The following is a 17,786-nucleotide window of genomic DNA, read 5'->3' as shown; positions in this document are numbered from 1 at the left end:
AAGAGGAAACCACCCAGGATATGGAAAACCTCAGAAAAAAGAATGAAACAGAACTGCAAAACAAAACAGAAGGCCAATCCAGCAGAATAGAACAAACAGAAGACAGAATCTCAGAACTTGAAGATGAAATGGTAATTAAAGGAAAAACCAAAGAACTATTAATTAAATAACTCAAGACCTGTGAAAAGAAAATGCAAGAACTTACTGACTCCATCAAAAGACCAAACTTGAGAATCATGGGTATTGAAGAAGGAGAAGAGGTGCAAGGGAAGGGAATGCATAATATATTTAACAAAATAATAACAGAAGATTTTCCAAATCTAGAGAAAGATATTCCCATACAGATGCAAGAGGCCTCCAGAACAACAAACAGACCAGATCAAAATAGAACTACCCCACGACATATCATCATCTGCAGGTAAACAGATGGAATTGGAGAACATCATTCTGAGTGAGGTTAGCCTGGCCCAAAAGACCAAAAATCATATGTTCTCCCTCATATGTGGACATTAGATCAAGGGCAAACACAACAAGGGGATTGGACTTTGAGCACATGATAAAAGCAAGAGCACACAAGGGAGGGGTGAGGATAGGTAAAACACCTAAAAAATTAGTTAGCATTTGTTGCCCTTAATGCAGAGAAACTAAAGCAGATACCTTAAAAGCAACTGAGGCCAATAGGAAAAGGGGACCGGGAACTAGAGAAAAGGTGAGATCAAAAAGAATTAACCTAGAAGGTAACACACACGCACAGGAAATTAATGTGAGTCAAGTCCCTGTATAGCTATCCTTATCTCAACCAGCAAAAACCCTTGTTCCTTCCTATTATGGCTTATACTCTCTCTTCAACAAAATTAGAGATAAGGGCAAAATAGTTTCTGCTGGGGATTGAGGGGGTAGGGAGGAGAGGGAGGGGATGAAGTGGGTGTTAAGGCGGGGGCAGGGGGGAGAAATGACCCAAGCCTTGTATGCACATATGAATAATAAATAAATAAATAAATAAATAAATAAAAGATAATATTGTGGTATCAGCCTAATTTTGGGAGCAATTGCTCCATTTCTATATTTCTAGGCAAAGATAAATTTCCGTTCCAGCTCTTGAAACACTAGTCTAACACTATCCCTTTAAAACTTTTTCTTAGTACCAACCTTTTACATCTTCATAAAGTGTTCATAGAGACTTTGACATAATCTTACTTTTGATGTCATGGTAAATGTTATGGGTTGAATTTTGTTCCCTTAAAATTCATATATTGAATGCCAAGTATCTCAGAATTTGACCTCAAAAGGGGTAAATAAGTTAAAATAGAGTCATTAGCATGGTTCCAAAATAATATGACAGGTCATTAGACAAAGAAGAGATTAGGGCATAGATCACTTAGACAGAGGGAACATTACCTAAGGATGCGGTTGAGAAGGTGGCCATCTGTACATCATGGAGAGGGACTTCAAGAGAAACCAAGTTGCGACCCTCTTGATCTTCTTGGATTTATAGCCTCCAGAACTCTGAGAAAATAAATTTTTGTTGTTTAATCTACCCAGTCTATGATCTTTTATTATAACAGCCCTAGAAAACTAATATATGACTAAATCACAATATTTTAAATATGAAAAGGCAGCCCAGATACATGTATAATAGTCAAAGAATTCAAAAAGTAGAATTTTAAAAATACAGATTCTAGTCAAGTTATTTACTTCCTACTGGCAAATTGCAACTATTATAAAATAGACACAACAAGATCATGTTGTGAGGATTAACGAGATCACATTGGTTAAGTGCTCCTTGGGAGATAAATTCCAGGGATAATTTTGCCACATGGGTGCATGGTAATAAAATCTAGTTTCCTTTATGCATGCTGTATGAAGTCAACCATACCAGCAGTCTTCATTAATCTTCTTTCTTTCATCTCTTTACCAACGAATGTTGCTAGAGGAGGGAATGTTGTGAACTAAGGCTAAAAATAAGGGACTAGCAGGTAACTAAAAAGACAAATTAAGAAACTGATTCCTACCATTTTTACTAGAAGACTAGTCTTCTAGTAAAATTTAATCTTTATAGCAAAGCAAAATGAGTAAAAAAAAAAAAAAACTAAAACAAGACCAAATTGGATTCACATTCTTATTCTACCAGACATCATTCTTTGGGTTTCAGTTTCTTATATCTGCAAAATGTAATGGCAAACTTCTTTCTAAAAATAAAAATCCACGTAATATAAACCCAGATCCTACTGAAAATGAGCAAAAGACCTGAACAAACTATTTGAAATAATAATAGCAGTAGTTTCTTTTCAAAAGCATCAAAAAGACAAGATCCTGAGAAACTTCTAGGCCAAAATTTAGAAAATAAGACCCCAAAGAAATAAGACAAGGACCAAAAGCCACTTTTTATCTTAACTAATCAGATGTAGGAGAAGTAAATTGTGGCAAATCTGAGACGAGGTTTTTGGCAGATTTATTTTTATGAAAAATAAAACTCAGGGACTATGAAAGCTGGGGACTCAAAAATGATGCCATGTCTCACTCAGCACAGACACTGAATGGCTCAAAACACAGACACTTACTCACTCATAGTTCTGGAGACTATAAGTCCAAAACCAGTGTTCCAGTTATATTTATTTCCTGATGAAGGCTCTTTTCCTGTCTGGTGAGTGATTCCCTTCTCAATGTGTCCACACATAGCAAAGAGAGTAAACACAAGCTCTCTGATATCTCTTATTGGATTGGTGACCCACCCTTGTGAACTTATTAAACTTCTTACTACAAATAGTCACGTGGAGGTAGGGCTTCAACATATGAATTTAGGGGGACATAATTCAATGAATAACACCCATAAGATTCATATCTTATGGCCGGGGGGCCCAGAAATTGCCTCAACTTGTCATAGGTATGCAGTGTTCTGTATGTCCCAGAGAGCTTTGGCATCAAAAGATTCCCAGGACTGGTGGAGTGGTAGAGCACCTTGCCTAGCATAGCAAGTATGAGGCTCTGAGTTTAACACCCCCTCCCCCCAAAAAAAGGATTTTCTAAGGTTCCTGGGATCACTGTGTGCCTAGGACAATTCATAATGTAAACTCTTATATTTAATATACCCTTCATATGTTTGACATATTTCATTTATAAAGAGTTTGTTAATATAATAATAGCACTTGCATTTCAGGCTTATTATTGGAACTTGAGATTGATATTAACGTCCAACATAACTCCTGGTATTTGCTGAGAAAGTCTTAGTGTCCTTTCCCTTACTCACAGTTCTTTCTCTTACTCACAGTTCTTTCTCTTTGTTTCACATCTGTTCTTCTCCTTTTTGCCCTCATCTCTTCAACACTCAGCTCCAATCTCCTTTCTTGATTTAGCTGTTTTACCATCACCTGATCAATTCACCTGATCAATCATGAGGAAAAATAGTATAAGAAAGAGGCTAAGTAAGCCCATTAAAAACATCAAGCCTAGGCAGGCATGGTAGCACACACCTGTAAATCCCAGCTCTTAGGAAGTAGAGAGAGACCTGTGCAAAAGTGCAGGACCCTATCTGAGAAACAAACTAAAAGCAAAGGAACTGGATGGGCATATGACTCAAGTGATAGTGTGCCTCACATACAGGAAATCCTGAGTTCAATACCTACTATTGCAACAACAAAGAGTTCAAAGTTACCTGAGAACATATGTTCTAAATATTTTTGCAATATAGAAAATTGGAAAGTTTATCTTTTATGATCTTTGCAAAACCATCTGTTTTAATAGATGCTGAGTAAATGATATGTAACTAAAACTAGCCAGATGCTGGAGAGGGTAAAAAAGAATGCCAAAAAGAAATTCAGTTCATATGTAGCTAAAGACAATAAATGAAAACATATCAAGCAATTAGAGAGACCAATGGGAATTCAGAGAAGACTGTAAAGGAAATATGACTTTAACTTGAAATTAAGTTGTTCTATAAGTGCCAAGGAAAGAACAGGGAGGATGCTGCCCAGAAGAGTGAAGAATCTAATACAGCCAACAGAAACAGGAACATTGGTTGAAAATAACTGTAAGCAAGTGTACTGAGTGCTTGCTGTATGCTATGTACCATTCTGTGCAACTTTCAGCCATTACTCCACTTTATGTGTCTCAGAAAAACATATTGAGTGACATCAGTATCACTTTAAAGGCAATAAATACAGACTTAGAATAGCCATGACCTGTACATAGAAGTAGCAGAGCTAGAATTTGAAGTCAGGTCTGTGGCACACCAAAGCCCATGCGATTAACTACTATCCTAGGTCACATTTCGTTAGGATCATATTATGGAAGTCTGACAAGGAAGACAAATGAAGACTAATGACAATAGGCAAATGGGAGCTAACAATTAAATGTGTTCTTGAGGAAGACAGTGAATGATCAAAGCAATATATTTGAACTGAACACGAGAGAAAATAATTCAAAAAATTTTGTGACCAAATTAGTTAGACCAAATAGAAAACTGTGGGTTCTAATCAGGATATGGCATGCTTTGGGTTTGGACTAAGCAAATGGACATGAGAATAGAGAGCAATGGTTGAATCTAAAAATGAGTTTGAAAGAAGAAAAAAAACATATATTGGCATTGGTTACAGAAATGAAGGAAAACACAAAGAAAATCTTAGCGAGATGAAAAGAATAAAGTACCATGGACAAGAAGACAACAGATAGAGCAAATGACCTATATGCAAAGAAGGGGTGTTCAAGTTGTATATATTCAGTTTGAGGTGGTGACAGGAAATCTAAGGACAGACTTGTTTAGAAGCATTGAAGCCCTTGAATAAGAGACCACCGTAGGAAGCCAGGGAAGCAATACAGCAAGTAAAGCAGCAGGACGTCCAAAGCTGCTTATAGAAGAGGTATAGCAAAAGTACAAAATGATAAATAATTAGAGAATTTCCCCCAAACTGCCACTTTGCCCAAATTGTTCTTTATTTCATATTTTCCCTTCATTATGCACTAACTGTGAGGCATGGATGTTGTAATCCTAACTCTGCTTCTTAATGTTTTGCCCATGTTTGTTTGCATAGATGTATTTATGTCTTTAATCCTACTCTTCTGTGTCATCTCAAATAATAAAAGCAATAATGATTGGAATATGTCAATTTATCCTATCCAGCTGTGGATAGGCTGTGATATATCTATACCATGTTATTTCAAGGTAAACATGAGATTAAAGTCAATTACATTTAAGATTAAATTCTGTAAAGGAAGCCTTTCTAATGAAACTAATGTCAAAACTCTCTTTGATGACCATTGTTACAGTTACTTTGGGTACAGTCTGAACTTTTATTAAAAAAAAAAAAAAAAAACGGGCTAGTGGAGTGGCTCAAGTGGCAGAGTATTTAAGTTCAACCCCAGTACTCCCAATAGATAAGTAAATAATTTTTAAAAGCCTCAAAAATCCAGGGACTCAACCACATTGTCATTTTTACAATTATTTTTTCACTCACATAATAGTATAAAAAGAGCAAGTGATTCTGAAATCCTCAACTCCTGACTTCCATCTTAGAGGTAAAGATGGCTGCCCTTCCCAGGAGCAGAAAAGAGAATGGAGAGAAGTTTTATTATTATTTTATCATAATAATGGATACACATCACTTGCTCACACCTCATTGGTCAGAATTTAGTCATATGACTCAGGGCTAGGTCAAGGGTAGCTGGGAAATAAGGACACTGGTTGGATGGTCTATGATCAGCTAAAACAGAAGGGGAAATTAAGGATCCGTTACTTTTTTTTTTTAAGAACAAAAAAGGAGAATGTATTTCGAGGCTTAACTTGCAGATCCTACCACATCTAGACTTGGATCTCCCTTTGCATCATCATGATCTCTTCATTTAATAAGATTTTCCCCTCCAGGTGTTCAACTAATTTCTAAAGTGACAAATTCATTTTGTACTGTTGTTTTCACATTACTTTGTTTGAAATCAGGAAGGGTCTGGAACATGCATCTAAGCCTCCTCTCTTCCCTCCCCTACCTTACTTTAGGGGAAATGATTCCAAGAAAAAAAAATTGGAAACTGTTCTCACAGTGTTTATTATCAAAAAAGAATATGGTATCCTTTCTAAGCAGTCAGACACACCCAACAGAAACCAATCTCTGTCATGTAAATAAAAAGTCCTCTTCAAATTCTGATTTATGTCCATCTTGTTTGTCAGTTGAGTGAAACCCTTGAAGGGCACACAGAGCCATTTCCCCATCCCAAAAGGATGCCTAACACTGTAGAATCCCTGCCACACATGAAGTAATAGTTACATTGGTGCAAAGGGTGAAGGAGAGGATACTTCTATGACTTTTTCCTCACAAATTTAATCTTGACAAATGGAATAATGTTATGTCTTAATTAACTAATGAACTGTCTAGATTGGAATTACTAATGGAGCCAGAAATTAACTCAAATTATTCATGATATTTGTTCAAACAAGAGGAGATAAAATTAAAACAAATCCCAATAAGTAAAAAAAAAAAAAAAAAAACAAAGAGGTATTGATTCCAACCACTTACTGTGGTTTCAGTTACCAAAATCTGAGAAAATGTGGCTAATATTTTGACTGCATAGGGTCATGTCTGGATTACTTCCAATCTCATGAGTTGATATAAGGCCATGAAGTTCATGAAGGATTTTCAATTTTGTCAACTAATTTCTGTGTTACTACCACTTGGAGACTTAATTTTATTCTAGATATGTTAGATAATGGAACTAATCTCCTTGACTATTGTTTTCTTTTTTTTTTTTTTTTTTTTTCATTTTTCTTTTATTATTCATATGTGCATACAAGGCTTGGTTTATTTCTCCCCCCTGCCCCCACCCCCTCCCTTACCACCCACTCCACCCCCTCCCGCTCCCCCCCTCAATACCCAGCAGAAACTATTTTGCCCTTATCTCTAATTTTGTTGTAGAGAGAGTATAAGCAATAATAGGAAGGAACAAGGGGTTTTGCTGGTTGAGATAAGGATAGCTATACAGGGCATTGACTCACATTGATTTCTTGTGCGTGGGTGTTACCTTTTAGGTTAATTCTTTTTAATCTAACCTTTTCTCTAGTTCCTGGTCTCCTTTTCCTATTGGCCTCAGTTGCTTTAAGGTATCTGCTTTAGTTTCTCTGCATTAAGGGCAACAAATGCTAGCTAGTTTTTTAGGTGTCTTACCTATCCTCACCCCTCCCTTGTGTGCTCTCACTTTTATCATGTGCTCATAGTCCAATCCCCTTGTTGTGTTTGCCCTTGATCTAATGTCCACATATGAGGGAGAACATACGATTTTTGGTCTTTTGAGCCAGGCTAACCTCACTCAGAATGATGTTCTCCAATTCCATCCATTTATCAGCGAATGATAACATTTCGTTCTTCTTCATGGCTGCATAAAATTCCATTGTGTATAGATACCACATTTTCTTAATCCATTCGTCAGTGCTGGGGCATCTTGGCTGTTTCCATAACTTGGCTATTGTGAATAGTGCCGCAATAAACATGGATGTGCAGGTGCCTCTGGAGTAACAGTCTTTTGGGTATATCCCCAAGAGTGGTATTGCTGGATCAAATGGTAGATCGATGTCCAGCTTTTTAAGTAGCCTCCAAATTTTTTTCCAGAGTGGTTGTACTAGTCTACATTCCCACCAACAGTGTAAGAGGGTTCCTTTTTCCCCGCATCCTCGCCAACACCTGTTGTTGGTGGTGTTGCTGATGATGGCTATTCTAACAGGGGTGAGGTGGAATCTTAGTGTGGTTTTAATTTGCATTTCCTTTATTGCTAGGGATGGTGAGCATTTTTTCATGTGTTTTCTGGCCATTTGAATTTCTTCTTTTGAGAAAGTTCTGTTTAGTTCACCTGCCCATTTCTTTATTGGTTCATTAGTTTTGGGAGAATTTAGTTTTTTAAGTTCCCTGTATATTCTGGTTATCAGTCCTTTGTCTGATGTATAGTTGGCAAATATTTTCTCCCACTCTGTGGGTGTTCTCTTCAGTTTAGAGACCATTTCTTTTGATGAACAGAAGCTTTTTAGTTTTATGAGGTCCCATTTATCTATGCTATCTCTTAGTTGCTGTGCTGCTGGGGTTTCATTGAGAAAGTTCTTACCTATACCTACTAACTCCAGAGTATTTCCTACTCTTTCTTGTATCAACTTAAGAGTTTGGGGTCTGATATTCAGATCCTTGATCCATTTTGAGTTAATCTTAGTATAGGGTGATATACATGGATCTAGTTTCAGTTTTTTGCAGACTGCTAACCAGTTTTCCCAGCAGTTTTTGTTGAAGAGGCTGCTATTTCTCCATCGTATATTTTTAGCTCCTTTGTCAAAGATAAGTTGCTTATAGTTGTGTGGCTTCATATCTGGATCCTCTATTCTGTTCCACTGGTCTTCATGTCTGTTTTTGTGCCAGTACCATGCTGTTTTTATTATTATTGCTTTGTAATATAGTTTGAAGTCAGGTATTGTGATACCTCCTGCATTGTTCTTTTGACTGAGTATTGCCTTGGCTATTCGTGGCCTCTTGTGTTTCCATATAAATTTAACAGTAGATTTTTCAATCTCTTTGATGAATGTCATTGGAATTTTGATGGGAATTGCATTAAACATGTAGATTACTTTTGGGAGTATAGACATTTTTACTATGTTGATTCTACCAATCCATGAGCATGGGAGATCTCTCCACTTTCTATAGTCTTCCTCAATCTCTTTCTTCAGAAGTGTATAGTTTTCCTTGTAGAGGTCTTTCACATCTTTTGTTAGGTTTACACCTAGGTATTTGATTTTTTTTGAGGCTATTGTAAATGGAATTGTTTTCATACATTCTTTTTCCGTTTGCTCATTGTTAGTGTATAGAAATGCTAATGATTTTTCTATGTTGATTTTATATCCTGCTACCTTGCTATAGCTATTGATGATGTCTAGAAGCTTCTGAGTAGAGTTTTTTGGGTCTTTAAGGTATAGGATCATGTCGTCTGCAAATAGGGATATTTTGACAGTTTCTTTACCTATTTGTATTCCTTTTATTCCTTCTTCTTGCCTAATTGCTCTGGCTAGGAATTCCAGTACTATGTTGAATAGGAGTGGAGATAGTGGGCATCCTTGTCTGGTTCCTGATTTTAGAGGGAATGGTTTTAATTTTTCTCCGTTAAGTATAATGCTGGCTGTAGGTTTGTCATATATAGCTTTTATAATGTTGAGGAACTTTCCTTCTATTCCTAGTTTTCTTAGAGCTTTTATCATGAAATGATGTTGGATCTTATCAAAGGCTTTTTCTGCATCTATTGAGATGATCAAGTGGTTTTTGTCTTTGCTTCTGTTAATGTGGTTTATTACGTTTATTGATTTTCGTATGTTGAACCACCCCTGCATCCCTGGGATGAAGCCTACCTGGTCGTGGTGAATAATCTTTTTGATGTGTTGCTGAATTCGATTTGCCATTATTTTGTTGAGGATTTTTGCATCAATGTTCATTAAGGAGATTGGCCTATAGTTCTCCTTTTTGGAGGTGTCTTTGCCTGGTTTTGGGATAAGTGTAATAGTGGCTTCATAAAATGTGTTTGGCAGTTTTCCTTCCCTTTCTATTTCATGGAACAGTTTAAGGAGGGTTGGTATCAGTTCTTCTTTAAAGGTCTGATAGAATTCAGCAGAGAATCCATCAGGTCCTGGACTTTTCTTTTTGGGGAGACTCTTGATTGCTGCTTCAATTTCATTTTGTGTTATAGGTCTATTCAGGTGATTAATTTCCTCTTGGTTCAGTTTTGGATGATCATATGTATCTAGAAATCTGTCCATTTCTTTTAGATTTTCAAATTTATTTGAATATAGGTTCTCAAAGTAGTCTCTGATGATTTCCTGGACTTCCATGGTGTTGGTTGTTATCTCCCCTTTTGCATTCCTAATTCTACTAATTTGGGTTTTTTCTCTCCTCATTTTAGTCAGGTTTGCCAGGGGTCTATCGATCTTGTTTATTTTTTCAAAGAACCAACTTTTTGTTTCATTAATTCTTTGTATGGTTTTTTTGGTTTCTATTTCGTTAATTTCAGCTCTTATTTTTATTATTTCTCTCCTTCTATTTGTTTTGGGATTTGCTTGTTCTTGTTTTTCTAGGAGCTTGAGATGTATCATTAGGTCATTGATTTGGGATCTTTCAATCTTTTTAATATATGCACTCATGGCTATAAACTTTCCTCTCAAGACTGCCTTAGCTGTGTCCCATAGGTTCTGGTAGGTTGTGTTTTCATTTTCATTGACTTCTAGGAACTTTTTAATTTCCTCTTTTATTGCATCAATGATCCATTCTTCATTAAGTAATGAGTTATTTAGTTTCCAGCTGTTTGCATGTTTTTTGTCTTTACTTTTGTTGTTGAGTTCTACTTTTACTGCATTGTGGTCAGATAGTATGCATGGTATTATTTCTATTTTCTTATATTTGCTGAGGCTTGCTTTGTGCCCTAGGATATGATCTATTTTGGAGAAGGTTCCATGGGCTGCTGAGAAGAATGTATATTGTGTAGAGGTTGGATGAAATGTTCTGTAGACATCTACTAGGTCCACTTGATCTATTGCATATTTTAGATCTTGGATTTCTTTATTGAGTTTTTGTTTGGATGACCTATCTATTGATGATAATGGAGTGTTAAAGTCTCCCACAACCACTGTGTTGGTGTTTATATATGCTTTTAGGTCTTTCAGGGTATGTTTGATGAAATTGGGTGCGTTGACATTGGGTGCGTACAGATTGATGATTATTATTTCCTTTTGGTCTATTTCCCCTTTTATTAGTATGGAATGTCCTTCTTTATCTCGTTTGATCAATGTAGGTTTGAAGTCTACTTTGTCAGAGATAAGTATTGCTACTCCTGCTTGTTTTCGGGGGCCATTGGCTTGGTAAATCTTCTTCCAGCCTTTCATCCTAAGCATATGCTTATTTCTGTCAGTGAGATGAGTCTCCTGTAAGCAACAAATTGTTGGATCTTCTTTTTTAATCCATTTTGTCAAACGGTGTCTTTTGATGGGTGAATTAAGTCCATTAACATTAAGTGTTAGTACTGATAGGTATGTGGTGATTCCTGCCATTTAGTTATCTTAGTTGTTTGAAGGTTTGATTGTGTGTACCTAACTTGATGTTACTCTCTACTGTCTTGCTTTTTCTTATCCTGTGGTTTGGTGCTGCCTGTCTTTTCATGGTTAAGTTGGGTGTCACTTTCTGTGTGCAGGATCCCTTGCAGAATCTTTTGTAATGGTGGCTTTGTGGTCACATATTGTTTTAGTTTCTGCTTATCATGGAAGACTTTTATTGCTCCATCTATTTTGAATGATAGCTTTGCTGGGTAGAGTATCCTGGGGTTGAAGTTATTTTCATTTAGTGCCTGGAAGATCTCACCCCACGCTCTTCTTGCTTTTAATGTTTCTGTTGAGAAGTCTGCTGTGATTTTGATGGGTTTACCTTTGTATGTTACTTGTTTTTTCTCTCTTGCAGCCTTCAATATTCTTTCCTTAGTTTCTGAACTTGTTGTTTTAATGATGATATGTCGTGGAGTAGTTCTATTTTGATCTGGTCTGTTTGGTGTCCTGGAGGCCTCTTGCATTTGTATGGGAATATCTTTCTCTAGATTTGGGAAATTTTCCGTTATTATTTTGTTGAATATATTACGCATTCCCTTCGCTTGCACCTCTTCTCCTTCTTCGATGCCCATGATTCTCAAGTTTGGTCTTTTGATGGAGTCGGTGAGTTCTTGCATTTTCTTTTCACAGGTCTTGAGTTGTTTAATTAGTAGTTCTTCAGTTTTTCCTTTAATTACCATTTCATCTTCAAGTTCTGAGATTCTGTCTTCTGTTTGTTCTATTCTGCTGGATTGGCCTTCCGTTTTGTTATGCAGTTCTGTTTCGTTCTTTTTTCTGAGGTTTTCCATATCCTGGCTGTTTTCTTCTTTATTGTTGTCTATTTTTGTCCTGAGTTCATTTATCCATTTATTCATTGTGTTCTCTCTTTCATTTTGGTGTTTATACAGTGCTTCTATGGTTTCCTTTATTTCTTCTTTTGCTTTTTCAAATTCTCTATTTTTATTGTCTTGGAATTTCTTGAGTGTCTCCTGTACATTTTGGTTGACCCTATCCAGTATCATCTCTATAAAATTCTCATTGAGTACTTGTAGTATGTCTTCTTTTAAATTATTCTTGTAGGCTTCATTGGGTCCTTTGGCATAGTTTATCTTCATTTTGTTGGAGTCTGGCTCTGAGTTTCTGTTCTCTTCATTCCCCTCTGGTTCCTGTACTAATTTTTTGCTGTGGGGAAACTGGTTTCCTTGTTTTTTCTGTCTTCCTGTCATTGTCCTTGGTGTTGTTACTGTCCCTGTACTGTGTGTAATTAAGTATTTTCTAGCTTGTAATAATAACAATGGTAATATTGAGAATGGAAGAGTGAGCTGAGATGGAAAGCAAGAAGTTAAAGAAAAGGGGAAAACAAATATACAGACAAGAGGGAGAAAGCAGAACAAGGTATCAGACAAGAGAGTTTCAAAGGTATAAACAGGGAGTGTTAGTGTACTAATCGACAGTAAGCTGAACAGACAATAGAGTGACAGAGAGAGGATTGAAAATCAAAGATAAAAAAAATAAAAAATAAGTATATGAGAGTAATATCTATTTATAAAAATGAATTAAAGTAAAATGGAAAATAGAAAATTAAAAAAAACAAAAAAAACCAAAAAACCAAAAAACTTCCAAGTTTATATGCAATGCAATTTCAGTCTTAATAATTTGGATGTCCGTCTCAATCTCCAGTCCTGGAGTTGGTGCCTTAGATGTTGTTCTGTAGTTGTCTCATCAAAGGGGATGCATAAAGTAGAACAAAACTACACTCACACACACACAGAAGAAAAGAAAAAAAAAAGCCCCACCAAGTGTCCCCAGTTCAAATGCAATACAGTTTCAGTAAGTTTTTCGGCTTGCAGGTGTAATTCGGTTCTCTCATCAAAGGTAGGGAGAAAAAGAAAAAAAAAGCGTCTGGAGGCAGTTCTGAGAGTGGTGTCTGCAACTGTGGCTTGCCTGCCTGCTGCTCTCAGCCTGTAGCTGGAGGCGTTATTTATGCAGATCTCTGGGGTGAGCTAGCACTCACCTGGTCCCACAGGCTTTGTTTGCTCAGAGTTCTCCTGTGCGGGGGAGGGGGGCCTCTGCTACAGGCTTTTCCCTTTCCAAGCACTGGGAAAGGCGACACTGCCCCGCGTTGTCAGGCCTGCGTGTTTATTTACAGTTCACGTGGGAAGTGGGTCTTCCCTCCTCTCACAAGCGTCCCCGCTCCTGGTTGCTGGCGCGCCCCGCTCCCGCCAGAGCCTCTCCGGCCCGCCCGGCTCGTTTCTTTACAGTCCCGGGAAGGATTCCCTTCCCCCAATCTTCAGCGCTCAGGGCGCCCCACCCTCTTTCCAGCGTGTCTTAACTGTTCTTATTGCTTAGTACTCAGTTTCTCTTTTTTTCCCGGGTGGAGGTCAGTCTGTCCAGGGGGCTATGCTGCTCTGGCCCAGGCTTGTCTGTGGGGGAACCGCGGTACCGCGAAGCTCACCTGGTCCGCGTCTTCCAAGCCGTATGGGCGCCGGCCACTGGCGGCCCGGGGGCCTCCTCGGTTCTCCGTTTAACGTGAAGTGGAGATTCTCTGCGCCGGCTGGAGATGTGGAGGAGTCTAAGTTATGCCTTTTCTCGGTGATTATGCCTGCAAAGTGTGTCTCCAGCGTTTCTCCAAGATTTCACTATAGGAGGGTCGCTTTCTGCTTCCTACCTCTAGCCGCCATCTTGGAATTCCTGACTATTGTTTTCAAAACATTTAACTGCTTTTTTTTTTAAAGAACAGTGTTGTAGTTTTTCATTTATTTACCCATTTCCTGACAAAAGTTTCCAGTGAAGGAAACTTTTTCTTGAAATTCCCATGTCTGGAGTACAAATCATTTCATTTCAGATTATCTAAATGTGGGAGTGAATCATATTTATCTACTTGTTAATAATGCTCCTAGGCTGAGTTCAAATGGGTTACGCCAATACTTGTATAGGATAACCTCATTAGCTGAATCCAAAAAGACATGAACTGTGTCACAGTGTGACTTCCTCATGGTCAAACAGCATTCATTTTATTTGTTATTAGTAGTCTTTTTTAAATTACTTGTTCTCAAGTAGAAAACTCAAACTACTGATGCACTTGTAATGTATTTACAAAAGTAAAGCTTTTCTGTACTTTATAAGAGACCTTTTATCTTTATGTAAATAATTTCATAGACTACTTTTTTATCATGTTGTTATTTAGTATTAAAAATTATAGGAGCCTAACATTTAGGAACTGGGTTATAATGAAATACACATTAGAATATCTATCACTTAAATTTTGTTTCAGTTTCAATTGTTTCAATAGGCATGGAGCTTTATACAAACTTACTGAAGAAAATATTAGGGTTTCAAATATTGCTTTATATGACTTCTATCAAGCAATATTTAGATGAACAAAACACCATTTTACAAGTCTTAGTCTCTGGAGATCCATGAATAACCATTTGTATTCCAGAGAGAAAATTCATAGAAACAATCCTGGCTCTAAGAATGCAATGTGTTATTTTTCCAACTATTCATATACTGGATGTCTGATCAAACCAGCAATTAAACTATCTAAGCACTGCAGAGATAAAATCAGATTAAAATAAAATTATGGCACATAGTCAAATACTTCCCCAAATAAAAACAAAAACAGAGTCAGTAATTCCTTTTTAAAGAAGCCAAATGCTTCAACTCATAAGATAAGTAGCATTTAACAAGTCTTAGCTCATAGAGGCAATACCTATTCTAGTATAGCCTATGGCCTCATGGCAAACTTCTTTAGCCTCTGTCTCCTTGCTTTCTTCATTCTTGCCAGTCTGTTTTGAAGTATATCCCTACATGAAATTATAGCCTATTATACTGTAAAATTCTTCAAACCCTAATTGGACAGGGCCAATGTCTTTCTTGTTCACCTCAAATTTCTAGTTCTTGGCACAAAGCAGATTTTCAATAAATATTTTTTAATGAATTAGTGGATTAACAAACTGGTGCCAAGATTTTCACTCACAAACACTATAAAAATGATTTTTTATCAAGGTCTCCAATAACCTCTATTGCTAAATCCAGCTGTCAATTTTCAGTCCTCATCTTATTTGGCTTATCAACAAATTTGACAAAGTTCATCACTGCCTCTTCATTGATGGTGCTTCTCCCGCCCCATTGGTCACTGTCTTCCAATCTCTTCTGCTGGCATCGCTTCACCACCTAGGATTCAAATGGTGTTCTTTTCTATGTGATTCAATGGTTCCCTCAATACCATGGCTTTAAATGACATTGCAAATTTCTCAAGTTGTGTTTGTAGGCTAAACCTCATTCCTAAATTCTAGAGTATCCAACTATTGACATCCCCACTTAGATATCTAGTAGTCATCTCTCAATCATAGCATGTCCAAAATTAAATTCCTGTATTCCAGCTATCCACACATCCCCTTCTAACCCAAATAAGCTCCATTTGCATTTGTCTCTGAGTCCACTGCAAGTTTTTCTATCCTTCAGGGACTCAGTTATCCACCATTCTTGTTGCCAGCACAACTTCAGGTGCCACTTTCAGAAGCATAAAAATTATTTCCCCTTCATCCTTTCCACTGGCAGATCCTGTCTGGAAACCAGACTGCAAGGGAATATGGGAATAGTAGTTTTCAAACTTTTGGTACAGAAGAAAATTTAGAAGGCAGAGGGTAGGACTGAGCACCCAGGGACATTCTCTACTACCACCTCCCAACTGGTCTGACAAAATACCTGGCATGAACAACTTAGGAAAGGAAGAATTTACTTTGGCTCACAGTTTCAGTCCATGATGGTGGGGATGACACAGTAGAATAGCCAAGGAGAGAGAGAGAGAGGAAGAAAGAGAAGAAAGAGAGTGAGTGACTGTAGTGACAGAAAGAGGAAAAAGGAGAATGAGAATACCTGCATACCTGCACTCTCAGGCTCTCCCCTTTTCCCCTTGCATTCCATTTGGGTTGGGATGGTGCCACTCAAATCCAGGGCAAGTTTTTGCCCTTTGGTTAATCCTCACTGGTAAGGCCCTCACAGACACACCCAGAAGTGTGCTTTACTAATCTCCTAGGTGATTCTCAATTCAATCAAGTTGACACTCAATATTTACCATCACAAGTCCACTCCTTGTCAATCTGACACCCAAACACATCTCCTTAAACCATAACACTGCCCTTACCCCTAGTCTGTTCCCAATACTAGGCTCAGAGATATTTTTTAAATGTAAATCAAATCATACTATTTCTATGACCAAATAAACTTTGCTTGCACTCTATATACTGATTAAAATACAAGGTAATCACTTTGGTAATAAAACCTTAATATTTACTTTTACAAATCATGTTCACATACATTTTCCCAGTGTCAAATGTTATCCAAATATAATAAATGGAAAATTCCAGAAACAAGCAAATTATACATTTTAAATTGCATACAATTTTGAATAGTGCTATCAAATCAGGTGCCATTCTAATCTTTCATGCCCAAATTACCCCTCATCCCTTTGTCCAGTGCATCCAGGCTCCATGCATTACCCCATGTGAGTCACTTGACAGCAATCCCAGTTATCATATCACCACCACAGATGCCCCACCCTAACATAATCCAACACAGCTCATGGGCAGATTGCATTCCTCCATTAGCAAAACTGAAAAACATAGTGAATTGTAATCTACCACTGACAGTGGGAAATGCTGAACCAACCTTAGAGAACAGGGGTGGGGCAAGAAGCAGAACTGCAAATGGGTGCAAGGAGAAGAGAGAAGGAGTGGGGTGATCAGCCAACCTCCCAGAGTGAGGGTTGCTTAGTTAAACTCATGGGACTGCGCACGGTGCACAAAACTAAATTGCCCTACTTTGCTGGAGGAGGAGCTGACCCATCAGAGTTGCAGCTGTAGAGCAACTCAGCTGCCTCCTGACAAAAACAACAGATCTGAACACCTTGCAAAAACTGATAGTGAGTTATCACAGGTCCCAATTGCAACCTGTCCTGTGGACAGAAGGAAAAATATACCACTCACAAGCAAACCATCTGGTGAGACCACTTGAGAGCACCTACTTATAACAGACCATCCATCAAACCAAGGAAAGCAGGGGGAAAAGAAAACCCTCCAGCTAACTCCCCCAAAACTGTTTGACAAGAGGGGCAATGCCATTCCCCACATAGCCCAGAATACCATCCTTGAGAAGAGACAGGGGCATCAAGAAACCCCCAATTGTGAGTGCCAGTCCCAGGACTGAACAACAAAAGAACTTTTGCCAAACTGACTATAATTTTTTTTGTTGTCTTAGGCAAAAAACTCAAGAGCTGTGAAAGTAATACTCAAGAACTCAGCAGCTCCATCAAAAGACCAAGCCTGCTAATCATGGGCATTAAAGAAGGAGAATAGGTGCAAGCCAAAGGGGTACATAATATATTCAACAAAATAATAGTGAAAGATTTCCCAAATCTTGAGAAAGAGTTGCACATTCAGTTACAGGAAGTCTCCAGGATACCAAACAGGCTTGACCAAAATAGAACCTCTCCACAGCATATAATCATTAAAACAACTAGCACAGAGAAAGAATTTTGAAGTTTATAAGAGAGAAAAAACAAATAACATATAAAGGCAAACCAATAAAAATTATAGCAGATTTCTCAACAGAAACCTTAAAATCAAAAAGGGCATGGAGTGTGGTATTTTGAGCAATGAAGAAAACAATTTGAGCCCAAGGATACTCAACCAGCAAAACTACCATTCAA

General features: G+C 37.6%; 1 long non-coding RNA gene across 1 annotated transcript in view; it reads right to left on the bottom strand.

Moving 5' to 3' along the window:
• The window catches only part of LOC109677590 (uncharacterized), a 122,149-nt gene that overhangs the window by 41,540 nt on the left and 62,823 nt on the right, over positions 1–17,786 (bottom strand). Inside the window, exons 3-4 of the long non-coding RNA XR_012448893.1 lie at positions 3,267–3,381; positions 1,399–1,506 (exon numbers count right to left, since the gene is read on the bottom strand). This is a non-coding gene — a long non-coding RNA (uncharacterized lncRNA). The remainder of the gene's footprint in view (positions 1–1,398; positions 1,507–3,266; positions 3,382–17,786) is intronic.

This window comes from Castor canadensis, chromosome 1 (genome assembly GCF_047511655.1).
Source record: "Castor canadensis chromosome 1, mCasCan1.hap1v2, whole genome shotgun sequence".
Classification (NCBI taxonomy): Eukaryota; Metazoa; Chordata; class Mammalia; order Rodentia; family Castoridae; genus Castor; species Castor canadensis.
This window is presented reverse-complemented; position numbering and strand designations above follow the sequence as displayed.